This window comes from Corvus brachyrhynchos, unplaced genomic scaffold (genome assembly GCF_000691975.1).
Source record: "Corvus brachyrhynchos isolate BGI_N302 unplaced genomic scaffold, ASM69197v1 scaffold144, whole genome shotgun sequence".
In the NCBI taxonomy this organism is placed as follows: Eukaryota; Metazoa; Chordata; class Aves; order Passeriformes; family Corvidae; genus Corvus; species Corvus brachyrhynchos.
In genome coordinates, this window is record NW_008237406.1 from 511,141 (window position 1) to 528,945 (window position 17,805).

The following is a 17,805-nucleotide window of genomic DNA, read 5'->3' on the forward strand; positions in this document are numbered from 1 at the left end:
GTATCAGCCAGGGTTGACTACACCCAGTTTGCTGGCCCAAAGTATTTATTGTGGGGAGTTCTGCTGTGGGGTGAGGGCAGGCAGCAGCTCCTGTGTGTCATACAGTGACAGTGGCAGAAGGATACGGAGGGGACAGACAGGGACGTGCTAAAACAGTGAGTCCAATTTTGATACCATGAAAGAAATTAAATTTGTCCTATCCTTCCTTGCAGCTGGAGCCCAGGACAGGCACCTTGACCTCTGTGGCATTTTCAGGGACATTTCTGGGGATGAGAAAGGTTGTGAGAGAAAACATTTCTCCCTGAGCTCTTATTACGTGCATTAGTTCATCTTTCCTTAGAGCTTCCAGTCAATCTTTTCTCCAAGGCATCAAGCAATAGGACAAGAGGAAACGGCCTGAAGTTCTCCCAGGGGAGGTTTAAATTGGATGTTTTCCTCACTGAAAGGGCTGATGAGCATTGGAATGGGCTGCTCAGGGCAGTGGTGGAGTCACCAGGCCTGGAAGTGTTCAAAAAAGGCTGGGGACGTGGGTTAGTGATGAGCTTGACAGCACTGGGGGGACTCTGGACTCCATGGTCTCAGAGGACTTTTCCACACTTAGTAAATCTGTTATTCCCATATGACACTGCTGGCGTGCCAGGGGAGGTCACAGGGCTGAGCTGCAGTGGTTAGAAACCGGGAGAAGAGAAACAGATCCCTCCAGAGGGGATTTTTCATACCCATCCTGGCTTAGGGCAGGATGCATGAGTCAGGAGAAGGGGCTGTCTCTTCCCTCTGACCACAGAGGAAGAAGAGGCTGCTGGTTTAGGCAAGACTGTGGGTTTTCAGTGAATGAAATTGGATGGGATGAGGCTTGCCCTCAGAAAATGGGTGTAGAGAAACAGCATAGCATGACATTTGCTATGGCAAATAGGAGACTGACAGTGCTGTCACTGTCCTGGAAGCCAGGAAGCCACAAGATTTCTCCTAACACTTAATAATGCCTAAAGCAGTTATTGTTTTGGGATGCAGTTCCTCTTGCAGCTCACACTGTTCTCCCACAGCATCCACAAGAGTCTCTGCATCTGGTTCTCTGAGACCTGGTCAGAGATTTCATGGGATCAAAAGGTGTTTTCAGGCTTTGTCTAAATTCAGCAGGCATTTTTTTGGGTTTTGCCTAAATTCAACAGGTGTCCACCTCCCCCTGGAGTCACCACCAGCACAGTCAGATGCAGTACAAGATCACCTGGACCTCAGGTACCCAATAAACCACACTGGAGACTGCAACCAATAATTTACCTTGTCTGCCATGCCCATGACTTGTGAAAGCTTCAGGTGTGTGTCTCCACGGAAATCCACAGCCACTTTTCTTTGCCCAACACCACCTACATTAATTTTTCTGATTTTCCTCAATTCAAGAACCCTTAACTGGTGAACAGCTGGGGTTTTCCCTCACCAGACTGATGTGATGCTTTCTCATGCTTTTATGGTGTGCCTGAATTTCTGTGTGTAGAATATCCAACACCTCTGGCCAGATGTGTTAAGGATGATTTAAAATTAAATTGTCTTGTTCTGGACATTGATTGCCCTTGGAAATGACTGATATAGAAGTGAGAGAAATAATGCATTTGGTGGTTACCTTGACGTAAGAAGGAGTTTCTTGATGTTGTCCCATAAATAGTCCTTAAAACAGTACATAAAAAGTGGAGACGTGAGAGAAAATGCAAGGCTCACGAACTCCTGCTCCTGGGTGGAAAACAGCGGTGCAGATGTATATGAAAACCAACTCTGCCACCAGACATCCCCATGAACTGGCACTGGAAGCCAGTGGCACAGGCTCAGCCTTGACTAATCTTGTTAAAAGGATCTGGCTTACAAAGGAAAAAAAGGAGTCTAATAAAAGCATCCAAGGATTTTGAAACCCAGCACAAAATTGCTGATGCAAGGGAAAAAGTGAAATAATTCCAGCGTGGGTCTGTAAAGTCACACACTCAAAGGACCTGAACAACTGCAAATGCAGTTCACACATCCAATGTGAGGAATAATTAACAATATTAAATGAAAAATGGAAGCTGAGCACACATAAAAAAGAGGGAGCCAGCATGAAATGTCTTACTGCTTCCAATCAAAACCTCTTTCATGAACAGCCAAAATGTGTCCCCTCACAATAGTTTTCTGACACAAAAGGTAATCTTTGGTGCTCTGAATGCTCAGTTGGCTGCACAGGGGATGAAGAGAAGAGACACATGCACAAACTTGGACTCACAACATCTCTTTCTCACTTCTGTAGTTATTAGCAGATTTATTTTTATATTTATCTTATTGAAAATGGTAGGACTTTTTCTTTCAAAATGAGTGAAAAGCTCCTCATTTGAGCCACAAAGCCTAAAAAATCAGGAGCCAGCAATCAAACCCAATGTGAATGCACTAAATTATTAAATGATAAAATTCAATGTAAAAACCATTTGAACTTTTTCTAATTGAGATCTACCCTTCTGCCTCTAAACATTTATGTTTATGATGCATATCAAGTCTTGGCCGTATTTAATGTACTTTATTAGTATTGTCATACTGGCATGGTTTTCTGTTCCACTAAAGATGCCAGGACTTACGAAAGCCTTTCTAAGAACACAGAGTTTTATCCAAACACAACTGATTTAAAAATTAATTGCTTTGCTTCATGAAAAAAAAAATTTTAAGAAAGGTTTGGACCTAGCATCTTGTTTAATCTTGTGGGTTGGAAGACAGCAATATTAACTTTGTACTGATACCTATTTTTTGTTTGCATCTTGTCATAGCAAAATGCACACCAAAGGGACACTCTGATTGCATTTTTATTATAAAATTATAAAGTATTTTAAACTGTATTATATTATTATAATATTTATTTTATTTTTAAAAACTATTTTATTGTTTTTGTTTGTGCAACAGAACTGGCCAGAAGCAAGAACACTTCTGAGCTGAGTGCTCTCCAACCCAAGAATGAAATGATGATTCCTTCCTTCCAAAATCATGCATCAAGGAAATAATAAGCCTGTATAATTTGGCAGGAATCACAGTAATCACAGCGTTTCAGCAACTGAGCTTATATCAAGTGACTTTTATGTCACTTCCTGAGGAGAAGAGTGTGCCTGTGAGATATCAGCAATTTACCTGGCACCCATGAGACTTATGAACATTTCTAATTCTTTTTGAGAGCTCAGAGTAAGACATTTTGAATTTTCATGCTTAAAATAATTCCTAGGGTTAAGTGAAATTCCTACCTCCATAAAAAAGAATTACTTTGTGAGGTGAATTTGGGTTCTTTATAATGCTAAAACCCCCTGGTTCCCAAATTGTTCTTCTTGTGGATTTCAGTCAGTTCCACCTGGAGAGGAAATCAAGTTACTGCCTGCATAGAAGACTCACTTGTGCATGTGCACACCCATGGGCAATCTTTCACTTTTAGTCTCATATTTTGACTTATAGGAGAAAACTACCCAATAAATAAACATTACATGTGTTATCTCCAGTGTTTTCTATTCTCTCTGTCCAGAGACTCCACTGAAGAGCAAATCTGACCAGGAATGAGAAAACCCCTACAGATGGAAAAAGACAGAGTACCCATTTCTCTGCTTCAGAGAAATTTTAACAATATGCCATTTTTAGCCTCTAAACCTTTTCCTGTGGCTTGAAACACCAATATTCCATCCCTATGTGGAATTTCAGCTTTAGCCAGTTCAGTGATTACCCAGTGGAGGCATAAACTGGGCTGCCCACACTGCCAGGGGATGTAAAACTGAGCTCCTTGGGACAGTCAGGAGCTGTTCAAACCCCCCGATGTGAGGTCTGGAGTGCTTCCCCCAGCCCACACAAAGGCTGAACAACACAGGTGACTCATGGAGCAACAAATCAACCCCTTTTTTTTGCAAGAATCTACCATGTTTCCTGTAGTTCTCCCCTTTGGTGCCAATAAGATTTCAGGAAACCAGATGGGAGACCCATAACACTTTTCTGCTGAAGGAATAAGTGATATTCCTGCAAGTGAGAATCAGGCTACAGTGTACAGTTCTTGCTTCATAGCTGGACAGGCTAAAGCAAAGATGAGCAATAACAACTGTTCCCAGGTAGAAAAGTGCAGTTAAATCATCATCTTTATGGCTAAGCTTACGTGGGCATGTGTATAACCGGTGCATCCTTTTCCCCCCTTAAGTGCCTGAACTGTGTGTGAAATTGCCTTTTTTTTGCAGTACAGGCTCTGGATCTTTGAGGTTGAGCCCTGTGGGGGTGAGCTGCTTTAAAGCTTTGAAACATTCTCTCCTCACCCAGAAACAGCCTGGCTGAGGTGAGACCTTGTGGGCTTGCTGGAAACCTCCTTTGTTTTTCTGGGACGTAAGGGAGCTCATGGGAAAACCTGTGGCTGAAGATGTGATCTGAAGCCACCATCCTGTTTCAAGCTGGGTAAAAGTCATTACTTGAGTGTGTGGGAGTACTCTTTTAGAATGGTGCTAGGAATCAAAACTGGGGAATTAAATCTGTGTGTGCTTAACCAAAAAACCGTAAACCAAGCTTATCTCTTGTCCTTCAGCAACCACATTTACTTTATCTGCCTTCTGTTGTGAAGCTGATGTTCCCTCAGGCAAGGAACAGAAATCTACACCGTTCTCAAACGTGATTACAAATTAGGTGAATGCTATGAGTAAGCCACGAGGTCAGGCTGATCTAAAGCCTTATTTTAACTAAGTTATCTAAACTGGTCAATTAAATGACTATAAAGCAATTTAAGGACTGGTTTCCTATGGTTCTTGTAGTCCTCTTGGGTGAACACGTTTAGAAATAATTTATGAAAATGCAGTGCACTGGAAAATATATTCACCCAGTTCTTTTCTCAGCTGCGCTACTTTGCAGTCTGCAGCAAATTGGCATTACTCTTCCCTGCTTCTGCAAAATGCTCAGTGAGTTCAAATGGCTCTCAAATCTACTGAGACAGTTGAATTATTGCAAAAGTCTGTCTAGGGCTGTAGACATGTGTTCTTTTGACTCCCCCTCCATCCTACTGAAAAATAAACTACTGTTCTTCATGGCTTATTTTGTCTCTGTCAAGGAAACTTTCTGCTCTCATCTCAGGAGGATTGTACAATAGCAATCTGATCCTGACCTTTCTACCTCTTCCTTGAATAACAGATGAAAATTGGACAGTGAGAAGTGGTGTACGCTCCATAAGTTGTATCCCAGGCACAATCTAATGACACTCTTCTCCTAGTAAAAACAACAGTTGCAGCAAAGGTTAAGGTAAACAGGTTTAGCTAATTACCTCTTAATCAAATCCAGTTATAATTTACTGCTGTCCTCTGAAGCTCTGTGCCTGCTAAACTGTGGGCTTTGGTTGGATTAGCTTATCTCTGATAAATGCAGTGTGATTAATTTCTCCCACAGTACAGCAGCATGTAAATATCAAGTGAGAATAATATATGACCAAATAAACTCAGCTCACACACCATCACAGCAGAACTCTCCAAGGCCCCCATGTACCAGGCACTGAAATAGAATCCCTTTTTTTCACAGAAGGTGATGGTGGGGAAGCAATCATTTCTGTGTTATTCTTTGTCCCAGGGACAAAAAAGAAAACACCAGGAGCGAAACACACCGGCGCTTTCTGGATTAAGAAAGTCACGCTGCATTCATGTAATGTGCACCTTTGTGTGTGAAAATCCTTGCTGCCAGTAAATCAGGTGTATACATGGGACAGAAACATCCATTTCTCCTCTGGAGCTTTGTAACTGTGGCTGTGGACACCTCAAGTGTCTTATTTTTTGTAAGTTGTCTTTCTAAAATGTGAAATAGTCTGTTTCTCAAGGAAGAGAGAGGGAATAAAGAGAGCTCAATTAAAAATCCATTTGAAATGTTTATATGAGATCTGAAACTACATATACTTCTTGAGTTTATACTTTGGTTTCAAGCTCAGACTGGTTTAATCAAAACATTTGTTACTTCTTGAGCAAACTTTAGGCTATTTTTTAAAGAAGCTGCTTGGAGGAAAAGTTCTGTGTCAAAATAGTAAGAAAGCCATAATCCCCAGAGCTTTCTTATAAGCCCTGTGAAATGCAGCAGTTTTGATTCAGCTGCAGTTTGTTTTTTTAACTTTATACAAATCCAAAACCTGAGGCAGACAGAAAATGTCTGCCTGAAGCCCTTGCTGTGGCAGGAAGCAGCAGGGCTGGATATTTCTCAGTGTGCTGTCAGTGCTCTGCCATCCTCAGTGGGGTGGAACCAATTGATGTAATCTGAAGTGCAAATCTCACCTTGCTTTGGCAGTAACTTGACTTCAGTGCCCCTCACTGCCAAGCAGCAAGTTATTGTTTGCAAGAGAACAATGATTTCACCCTAACATTGCCCTCACTCTCAGCACTGCAGGCTTAGTTTAGACAGCAGGAAAAATTTCTCCATGGAACAGGCTGCCCAGGGCAGAGAGGGATTCCCTGGATGTGTCCAAAGATGTGTGGATATGGCTTTTGAGGACATGGGCTAGTGGTGAGCACAGGGATGGTGCTGGGTTGACAGCTGTACTCGATGGTCTCAAGGTCTTTTCCAGCCTTCATGGTTCTGTGACTCCATGTCCTTTCCTGGGATGTTGAAGAGCTGTTGCTACACTCAGCAAACTTTGAACACAAATTTTCATGTCTTCATTGTCAACCACAGACTGCTTGGTGTTTTTTTTGGGGTTTTTTTTAAGTAGCAAAAGTCAGGAGAAACTGTTTCTCAGATCCCAGCACCAGCCTACATTTAGTGTTTTGGGGAGTCCTGACCAGCAGAGACACCTTCCACTGTCCCAGGGTGCTCCAAAGCTCTGTCCAATCTGGCCTTGGACATTTGGGGCAGTCACAGCTTCTCTGGGAAATTCACATTTTATCTCTGCTGCTCTACAATCACCAGGGTTCAGTGTTTGAAGGGAAAAGTGAAAGGAAGCTGAGAAACCCAAACTGGGCACAGCAGGTTTGAGTATTTTCTAAGCAAGGACCTAAACTTCCACAGATCTCTACTCTGCAACTCAGAACCAGACACAACAGGTTTTCTGCACTGTTAAACTGGCCAACCTGTTGAAGGAAGGCAAAATTTAAAAACAGAGAGCGGGATGTAGAGGTGGTCCCGAAGTAGCTGTGGTAGAAAATTACTTTGAAACAGATCCACAGCCTTTCACAGAAGTTACTAAATCCCTTCACTGGGATTGTTTCATACTGACATGCACACTATAAACAAATGATGGGCCAAGTTATAGGAGCCTTCATACCTTCTCTCTGCTGGGCAGATTTGCAGTTGTCACTGCCCTTTGTTTTTCTCCTGCTTACATATGTTTTTTTCAGCTCTTCTGTTGTGTGCCTCATGAACAGAGAGCCCAAGTTCAAGGCTGTGTGGGATTTTTCTCAAGCCATTGGAGTTTCAGCCAGTAAGTAAGCATCCCAGCACACAGGCCAAATTAATTCCATCATCATCAAATGGAAACAAAGTGCCTGAGACAAAGTGACTGAGAGGTCAAGGAAATCTGCAGCTGAGAATCAAACTGGGGCCGGTTGGGAATTCAATACGTTAAAGGTGAACGAGGGGGCATTTTTAGAGCTTGGGGTACACTCCAGTGATTGCACGCAATCCTTCATACTTCTTGTGGCTTTATCTCAGATTTATTGTTGACTGATGCACAAGATGAAACAACAAGGGCTGTTCTGGTATGTGAATTTCCTTCTTTGAATTAATTTTTGTACCGCAGACGCGATCGCTGTATGAAGTGACTCCTTAGAAAACATTTTTAAACTCTACACTAGTGCAGGAAAGCTTTAGTGTGTCTGACAGCTCTGGAGCTGCCCGGTCAGAAGACGGGTCAGGGTTCAACCTATTAAACTTTTGGTAGCTGCAAGATGCGACGAGCTGAATTGTCCATCCGCCAACACAGACCTGATTGCTGCTCCCATTTCCTGATGCCGCAAAGGACAAAGCATGAAAGAAATTAATGCACACATTTCATCCCCTGCAGGGCTGACATCTTTCTGGCTGACTGATAAAAACCCTCAGATGATCAGATAGGAGAACTGTCTCAGCTACATGGTCGGTTTGCCTCAGAGCAGCACTGTTCTTTTAGAGTCACTTCCAGTCAATGGCAGGTCTGGGAAAATAGGCAAAAAAACATAAGCTAGCTTTTGGGTGAAAGCAGCTGTGTGTTTTCAGTGCAATTGTAATCTGGCACCTTAAATTCGTGACCCTTTAAATTTGGTGTCATGTGAACCCTGATTACTCATCCCTTGGGGGAAAGGAAGCCTATCTGAGAAGCTCTCACACTTCCAAACTGCCCAACTCTTTGTGTCTTAAAGCCATATAAAAGTAATAACCTTTCCATAAGATACTGCTCAGTGGCTCTTGGAAATGCCTTGGAATAGGACTTACTCAGCAGATTTGAATAAAACCCAATCTCTTGTTTTTACAGTGTCTGTGGATTAAAGTGTGAAATGTAACCCTTCTGATGAAAATCTGTGCCTTTCCACAACGCTCTTTCATATCGAACCTGGAGCATTTTGGGTGCCTGTTGTGGGATGCCATCTGGCTCTCTTCTGCCATAGCAGGACACTGGGATTGTGAACATTGTTCGTGTTTCCAAGAAGTGTCTCTTGTACCTGCCCAAGCCACCCGACACAGCCAGGCTAGCCCTGAGTATTCTCCTCTGGCCTCATTTCTTGCCTCCTTGCTCCTATTTCTTTTAGCTCCTCTCTGCACACCCTCACACAGCAGTGAGCTCATAATTCAGTTAATCTTACCTCAGCCAAAATATTCTTTCAGAGCTTTGCCTCTTGGCCCAGACTCCTCCTCTGCACGATGTGTAGAGGAAATTATATGGAGAGGGTTATTCAACCTGTCACCATCTAGATGTGGAGTCAATTATCCTGGAAGGCTCCAGGACACAGACACTTCAACTTTTCATTGCTCTATTATGGACTCGTGTGTCTGGTCTGATCACCTTAGATATCCTCCATTGTTATGGAAGACAGAAAAAGGTGTTTTAAGGTTTTCTTTCATCTCATGACTGATGTTAGGGAGATAAATCCCTCTCTGGTGTTCCCAGGAGACTCTGGGATTGCAGGGGGCTATGGATCTGAGGTGAACTGTGGTATCTGGCTACACTTCTGGTTCCCGGTTTCTTGAGGAATCCCATCCTGAAGTGACTCGATTTTGAAGTCAGGAGCCTCCAGTAAAATTCTGATAGTTTCTTAGGATGAACCTTGGCAAATCAAACCTGTTTTTTCAAAATGGTTCCTCTGTGGAACAATTAACTCCATTGAGCTATGCTAAATCTCGTTAAAACAGATAATTCTTGGCAGATGTTAAGAGAGTAAGTGTTGCAGGTTATTAACATTTAATTGTTGACTATTGAGCTAAGAAAATTTTATCTTTCCTTTACCCTTCTCATTAATGCACAGAAATAAATACTTCCTTTTCACACGGCCTGGTTGGTTTTACCTTGGCAGTTTTCAAACCTAGTTTATAATGTTTGGGAAGATTGTCAGCTGATGCAACAGATGACTTTGGAGGTATTGATAAACATAACCTGCACTGGGAGGGCTGCATCAGCTGGAGGTTTGAGAGCTTAGCTCCAGAGATATTAGGTCTGAAGAGCATTTCACTTTTGACAGAGCGTGGAGTTCTTCTTTCGGCATCTCCACTGGAAAACACAGATTAAAATGTATGTGTGTGCTTTTCCCTGCCATGGTTCCCATTGTGGGGGAATTGTCTGTGTGTTTAGGGCAGGCCCTGCCGTGTGCCACAGGGCTCTGCCACTTGTTTGTCAACAGCCACGGGTTTGTTGGTCTGTAATGGCCAAGGCACTGGGAGAAGGATGGTGCTCTGAACTTGTCTCGTCTCAAGCTCATCCATGAGTTTTTCCTCATTGTGGAGCTCCTCCTCTGCTCCATGAGGACACCAAATCCAAATCTGTGGGTCCTGCTAGGAGAGAGCTGCTGAAAAGCTGAACCTAAATCCCCTTTGTGAATCCAGTCCCTTTGTAGATGCCAGCTGTGCGTGGAAATTTGGCTTAGGATCTTAAAATCACTTTGTAGATCCAGCCCTCAGGCGCCTTTGACAATCCCTCCATAGGAAATGAGGTTTTTTTCACCGTAAGTGTGAAGTAGGGTATAACTCTTACTGGTTTTAGCACAGCTAAGATCATGTAGCACTTTTTATAGACTGCCAAAGGGTCTAAACATGGTCAGTAAACCAGAAGGTGTTTAAAGGGGAGTAGACAGAAAGGGGTTAGGTCTGCATGGGTTCATTGACATCTGTATTTAAGGCATGGGGGGCTACAGTGATGCCTTTGGGGAAGAATGCAGCTACTTGCACTTTATTTCATTCCTGCAATTTCAGTGCCAAGCCACTGGACTTGAAGAGGGATGATTCTTTTCCTTTTTCTTCTGAATGTACAGGCAAGCAAATAATGAGGCATTGTGTGCTGGTCCACTGCACAGAAAACTAATTCATTGACAAGCTTGGCCTTTCAGTGATTACTTTTACTTCCAATTCGTTATTTTATGCAGGTTGGGTTTTCTGCACTCAGCTTTCCCCTAGGAGAAAAACAAACCAACACTTTCATGTGTTAAGGTGTGTACATGAATTTTGAAGAAAAATTGACTGTCGAACATTGAAGGTCCAAGCTAGAAACACCCCGAGCTCTGCAGCTGAATGGATGCATGTCTTTGCTGTAGTGAAGGGCTCTCACAACCAGGCTGCTGTCATCTACCTCTTGGAGCCTGAGGTGAGCGCTGTGGGCCTCGTGGAGACTACAATCGCTTTTGTTTTGCAAAAGAAAAATATGTAATGGTATATTTGTTTTACCAAAGAAAGGTATCCTGTGAAGTGGGCTCCTGGGGAACTGAACTTTTACCATACGGACTCCAGGTTGCAACTCTAAGAAAGTTTGGGACGGTTTGTGGTCTACAGACGCACTGACAGATGTGTGATTTAATGTGGAGAAACACCAGCACAATGACCCTTTCACAGACCTCTTAAAACATTATTGTTTCCTGTCTTCCAGCAGTTACTTCTGGAAACTTGAACGTAATGCTGAACCCTTCACTGGTTTTAATGTCACCTTCACATAACTGCTCCCCTCTGGAAAGAGATGCACAGGTGTTAATCTACTTATGCTTTTCATCTGCTTTAAAGGGGGCTGTGAGAAAATGCTCTCTGTGTTTCGCATTGACCAGCTTTCTCTGCCTTGTGTTACAAGAAGGCTTTGTGAATGCAACCGAAGAGGTTTTCTTTTGCAAGCCCTAGAATCTTCCGAGGAATTGCTTCCTGAGTTTTATCCTGTGCAGCAAGGCTGTGGGAAATCCATATCAAAACCATCAGCTCTAAGCTTTGCTTTGAAGCAGGCTGATGTTTTCTGGAAGACAGTTTTGGAGGCTGGAGCTGAGGACACGGCAAAATTTCTTCTTGTATTCACACAAAATCTCATTTGTGAGACCCAGTTGCATCCCAGTTGCAATCCCTGGTTGCTCAGCTCCTTAGGTGACACAGTCAGTAAAAATCTACTTTTACTAGCAACTTATACCAGAGTTTATTTACTTCACTGGAGGTTTTTAACTCAAATTTGGATTTCCACGGGTAGGTGCATTGAAACCCGAGGACTGTATACTGTGTGTTTTCTCATCACCTTTTTATGCTGCCTGTAAGGGGTTTAGTTGCTTCAGGGACACATGGTTAGATATTATTTGTTGGTCTTGGTGATCTTAGAGGTGTTTTCCAACATGATTCTCTGATTCTCCTGTGTGAATATGGAAATGTGAAGCTGTTGGAGCAGATGAGCCTTGTTCAGGGGGAGCAAACTAATAAAATAGATATTTTTTACCCTGACAGAGCTACAATTGCAGTTTTTCACCATCCTTCCTTGCAGCAGAAAACTTTATTTCCACAGAACCTCCTTGATCAGCTCATTGGTTCAGCACCAGCCCAACCCAGAGGGAGTCAGAGGACACTGTGTGCAGGAGGCTGCACCAAACGCCCTTTGGAGGTATAACGAGGTATCTGGGGTCTGGAGAGCTCAGGCTGCGACACCAGGGAGCAAACGTGCACATACTGCGAATGTTATGGGCTGCTCAGACTGGCTGGGGCAGAGTGGCATCTCTCCTGTGTGAGGAGATGGATGGAGCCTGTGCCTGGATGGCAGCAGGACCTCCCAGCCCCATCCTGTGCGAGGCTCTCTGACATCTGAGGAGCCTCTTGCAGGTGCCAGGGCAGCATCTGCTGGAACTGCTGGGCTCTGCGTGGTGCTTTTTGCCCACCAGCTTGTCTCCCCAGAGATCTGCCAGCTCCGTGTCCACCATCTGCTGCTCTGCAGCCTCTCCTTTTATCACATCTGTTGGATTTGCCCGGGGCTGGGTGGATAAATGAGGTGTGACTGCTGCGAGCGCTCTGGAGCAGAGGAGCCGCTCGAGGTCATGCTGCAGCTTTAGGATCCTGACAGTCCAGGCCCTGGTTATCAGACCCGGGCTTTCTGAGTTTAGGGTTTGATTTTAGCATCTCATAATATCCCCTTGATTTGCCTCTGTGGATCACACCTCCACACGTGCAGTGCTTTTCTTTCAGGTACAGATGAGGCTGTGAACTTTAAGGTCAGAGAAGAATCAAGCAGAACAAGATGTACAGTTCTTCTAGATGTGAGTTCTTTCTTTGATGTGAGCTTTCTATTCCCGTGCTTTCTGCTGAATCAAGAGGTTTATCTAAAAATAAACATTTCAAGAATTAAAATAAAATTCCCCCATCCTCCCCCATCTCTTTGACTGTTCTGTCAGGAAAGCACAGTGGAACAGAGCCAAACCTGATACTGGGTTCATCAATGACAAATTCTGATTTTGAAGTTGTGTTTGCTGAAAAACCAGGAAACCTCAGTTTGAATTGCTTCAACAAATGTTTTCTTTTAACATTTAAATTCACAAAGAGGATCTGAGGACAAGGAAACCCAAACAACAGCTTCATAAATGAAAAAGTCGGTCTATTTTGTCACTGGCAGCTGAAAAAGTCTCCTTTCTATCGTCAGTCTGTGCACGATAATTAAATGTGTGTGTTAATTAACATCTTTTGCTGTCATGTGGCAGTGTTAGACCTAAGTGGAAGGGTCTTCAGCCACACATGTGGACAAGAAAGAGGAGAAGACAGTCAATGCCCCAAAACATCTTAAATTAATGAATCTTGTGGCAGGAGAGAGGGAGAAGAGTCTTGTGAAGGATGGGAAAGCAGTGGGATGCAGGAATGGTTCCTGCAGGTCAGCATGAACACGTGTGATGGGAAAGCAGGACCACCGGAGTCTCACGTGCCAGGAAAACATCACACTACCATTCCCAGGACTGAGAAGCAAAAAGCTGAGATTGATAGAGAAGTGCTTTGCCAGAAATGACAAGCAAAAAGGGATGTGGAAGGATGTCTGACCTGATCCCAGCCATGAGCCTGAGAGTCAGGGGTGACCAGGAGCAGAGGGGCACAGGGGAAGGAGACAGAGCTTTGTTCCAGTACCTTGGAGGTGGGAGCTGGCATTTCACCAGGAGACACCAAAGAGGCAGCCTGAGAGGAGACAAAACAGTTTGGGTATGTCAAATCGAGCAAAAGGAGAAAAATCAGAGCAGAAAATAGCTACCAGGAGCCAGCATGGAGATGCCAGTTGAGTTCATGGGAATGACAGACATTCAAGAGGGGCACAGGGTTCCCCGAGCTGCAAGTAAGGATTTTTAATGCAGGAAATAAAATAAATAAATAAATAAATAAATAAATACATCAGATGAGTAATGCTCTCATTGTAAAGCTCCCCTCTTTTCCCAAAGAATGTAAAAATGAGTGCTGTGGCAGTAGTTGCCATGATGGAGATTTATTCAAGGTGTAAAGGAATTTTGCAGCCAGCTATGCTCTGTGATTTATCAAACAGGGACTCCTTATACATGAAATATCACTGTACCTCAGCACAGGAGAAATCACATAACTGTTTTCTGAGACCCAAAATACCACAGTCTTCCCATTATTACAAATAGCTCTCAGCTGCAACTGGGAAACCTTGGAGATAGTTAATCTTTTGTCATATTCTGCACAAATAGAGACAAAATGGAATACATTTCCAGTATCAAATTACTTGTTCATTTATTCCAAGTTAAAGATGCTAATTACTATCTGTATTTTCACAGCCTTATCTGATCATATTAACCTGACAAAAGGGCAGCCAAAATTCAAGATTAAGTTCCCAGATAATGCTAATAGATTCATTTTCCCTCATCTCTTCTGTCTTTTGGCTGATTTTCATTAGTTCATTTGTAAGGCTCCTATTAGCCCATGGTTATTTCAACACAGTGTGCAACATAGATGTGGAATTTGATCTTGATGTTATTCTCCACTATTTAAAATCTGACTTCAGATCTGTCTGTCACCCGAGGAAAGCAGGAGAATGCAAATAATGATCTAAGATCATTAGATTCAAGATTCAAGAAAACAAATAGACAGGGAAGCAGAAGAGCCTGCTTTGAAAATGCCTGCTGGAAAGGAGGCACAGAAGGATGGTGACAAGGAGTCACAGAGTTGTGTTTTACTCACTTTCCGGATGAGAGAACCAGTCAGCAACACACTCTGAAAATTTTCCAGAGTACCTCTCATGTCAGCAGCCTTAATACTCTCTATGGGATGTGTGAACTGTAAAAAGGCAGAAAAAGACAGCAGTTTTGTCAGTGCTTTCAATGTTATTATCAGTTTCAGGATTAAAGACTCGGGTCCCAAAGTTTATGCTGAGGTCTAAACCACGTTTTGCCTTAAAGGCAGGGTACATTGCTGAGCCTCAAAAACCTGTGTGCAAGAAGCTCTGTCCAACTCTATGGCAAAAAGAAAACACTGTTTTTAGAAGTCTGGTGGAACTCCAGCCAGTGCTCTGAGGTCCTAAATCAAGATCTCTAGATGACTACTGTTGGAGAGATCATGACTTTTGTCCTATTTCTGTCAGAGTTAGTGGTTAGTGATAGCTGGAATCAACTTATAACACTAGCTGATTGGATTTCCAACCCTTTGGGAATTCCAACCACTTGGGATTTTTGACACAAGGAAGATGCTGATGTCCTGCATGGGCCTTCATAGCTCCAGAGTTCAGAAGCTCATTGACGTGTGTGTGCACATGTTTTGAAATGAAGAAGACAGGAGCTTCTGTAGGGACTAAGGTAAAAAGGTGGGATGGAGAAGCACCTTAGGGAAAGGAAGAACAGTAATTAATGGGCTCTGAGGATCAGTTCTGAGGCAATGAAATTTGCTCTTATGTATATTTGCCATGTTTGTATAATCCTTCCCCAAAAGGGACCAAGCTCTGGCTGTTACTTACACCCAAGGAGATGTTTTACAGGAAGAATGATGAAAATCTCACCGTGTCTGAGCAGCAAAATCCCCAGGTATGGCCAGCTGAGATCCATTTCCCTAGACCTGGGGAGCTGTTACAAGAACTTATTTCTCCCCTTGGATGAGGGAGAAAATTCAGGTGGAGGTGTCAGAGGTAGACTTTTTTGGGTGACGGCTGCAGGGCTGTGCTGAGTGAAGGCTACTCTGCCCCACTGCTGGGGCTGTTCTCCTCCCTCCTCCTGACATGTGCAGCTATGAATGCTCCTAATCCCACTCCAGTCAAAATGAGTCTGCCAAAAAATGCCTACCCCAAATTTGCCTGCCCCAAAAGGCATTTCAGGAGTGTAGGAGCTGATTTGCACACGTGGGAGCAGCCTGGGACCTGCCAAGGGGGACAGTGCTGGGACACTGAGGGTGGTCTGGGGTCACAGGGGGGGTCCTGGTGGGAGAGGGGCTGTGCCTGGGAGCTGTGGCTCAGGTCCTTGCCCAAGGGCCACCATCTGCAGCAGGGGACAGGCTGAAGTCAATCACTTCCATTTTAAATGATTTCATTTCTTCAGTGGAAACAAGGTCAGATGGAGGTTTTTGGTGTGGGTTTCACTTGTCTGGCTGGTGAAAAGGAGAAATAGTTGTCATGGATCCTGAAACAGGAGCAGAGGATCTGGAGCAGGCAGAGTCCCCCGAATGAGTGGCTACGTGTGCTAGTTTGCTTCCCTGGCAAAAGCTGGAAACAATCTGTCCTTCTTTGGATGGTCCAAAAACCTACTTAAAAAATCAAACATTGAGGTTGCGTTCTTAGTTCAAATTATTTGCAGTGGATCCATTTTATATTTTCAAAAGGATTTGATGCCTATACACATATATGTGGCTTTACATTAAATATTATATAAAAATAATGAAAAAAACTAGTGAAACCACCTCTGAACTGATCACAGAATTCATTAGTTTAATGAAGGTAACATTTTTCATTAAACTAAGAAGACCAACAGTCAGAAATTGACAACAATATATGAATTTAAATGATTTCCTAAAGCACCGATAAGGAAAGAATAAAATGAAAAACGTGCAAAACTCAATGTAAATGCTTTCACAAAACACAGCTTTTTTTGGAGAGAAGTATTTTCCACCTGAGTTGCCCCCCTGGAAACTTTACTGATTAGTTTAGGAATGTGTCTGTTTGTGTCTCCTGATTTCAGAAACTTGCACCTCCAGCTATTTGCTTTCATTATCACTCTTCTCACTGCCACACTGCAAGTCTGTGTGCTGCTAAACCCACAGCCTTGGCACTGAAACCTTGAGATACAGTAAATCAAAATCCTTTTTACATTGATACATGTTCCGGATGAATCATGTGCAAGATTTTTAGCACTGTCGTACTTTGTGTTAGATGTGGACAAACGCTTAGGCATCCTTTACGCAAGGGCAGGGGGAAAAATTACACGTTTGAGTTTGTGTGATGCCAGCAGGGGCCAAATCTGGGATTTCTGTAGAGAGCTGGCATGCAAAACTGTGACTTCATAAAAAAGGAAGAGGCCGGTTCCTCCAGACCGCGACCCTGTATTTACAGGCTGCCTTTCTACCATCCCAGGTAAATTTGAATTGCACTTAAATAATGAAATGGCGTGGCAAGGCGTTGATTAGGGCACGCGTGGCACAGTGGCGCTGGTATGTCATCCAGACGCATCGGAACGCGCTGCCCACGGCGCCCCGAAATCCTTTGATTCCAGGATCCCCGATGGTTCTGGCTCCGGGAGCCGGACCCAGGCAGCACTAGAGGGCAGGCTAGACCAGAGCTACCCCCCAAGCCGGGACTAAAAGGATTCCGGTGCACAGCTCCGCTCCGAAATACGGCTGGAACCAGAATGAAAGCCTTGCATCTCACCGAAAGCCTTTAAGGGGAATCGAGGCGCTTCACAAGGATAATTTTGCTCTCGTTGGAGGGGCTTTATTTCAGAGCGGCTCTGCAAGGAAGCAGACGCGGGTTGCAGCGGGTCTGCAGCTCCCCTGGGGGGGTTTGCTCTTCCCTCCCCACCCCGGAGGGATGCAGAGAGCCTGTGATCCTCCATCCTCCTCCTTCACCCTCCCTGGACCTGTTCTGAACCACGGTCCTGCCTCTTAGATGGCTTGTAGAACAAGAAAACATCTTTCAATTGTTTAGGGGGGTGTGTGTGTGTGTATGTGTGTGTTTGTTTTTTAGCTATTAATGTCCCAATTCTGCAAGTTTTCCTAACTGCAAAGTTGTGTTTGCTTCTGGCTCACTCATGCACTGGGGCAGAATGAGCAAAAGAGAAGGATTTGGGGTGACCTCACTGGGGCCTTGCAGGGCCTGAAGGAGCTGCAGGAAACCTGGAGAGAGACAATTGCCAAGGGCTGGAGGGACAGGACACAGGGAATGGCTTCCCAGTGCCAGAGGGCAGGGCTGGATGGGAGATTGGGAAGGAATTGTTCCCTGGCAGG

At 43.9% G+C, this 17,805-nt stretch overlaps 1 long non-coding RNA gene across 1 annotated transcript in view; it reads left to right on the forward strand.

The window, feature by feature from the left end:
• The first annotated feature begins 16,783 nt into the window (after positions 1–16,783).
• Positions 16,784–17,805, forward strand: part of LOC108445861 — an 11,962-nt gene continuing 10,940 nt past the window's right edge. The window contains exon 1 of the long non-coding RNA XR_001860892.1: positions 16,784–16,936. This is a non-coding gene — a long non-coding RNA (uncharacterized LOC108445861). The remainder of the gene's footprint in view (positions 16,937–17,805) is intronic.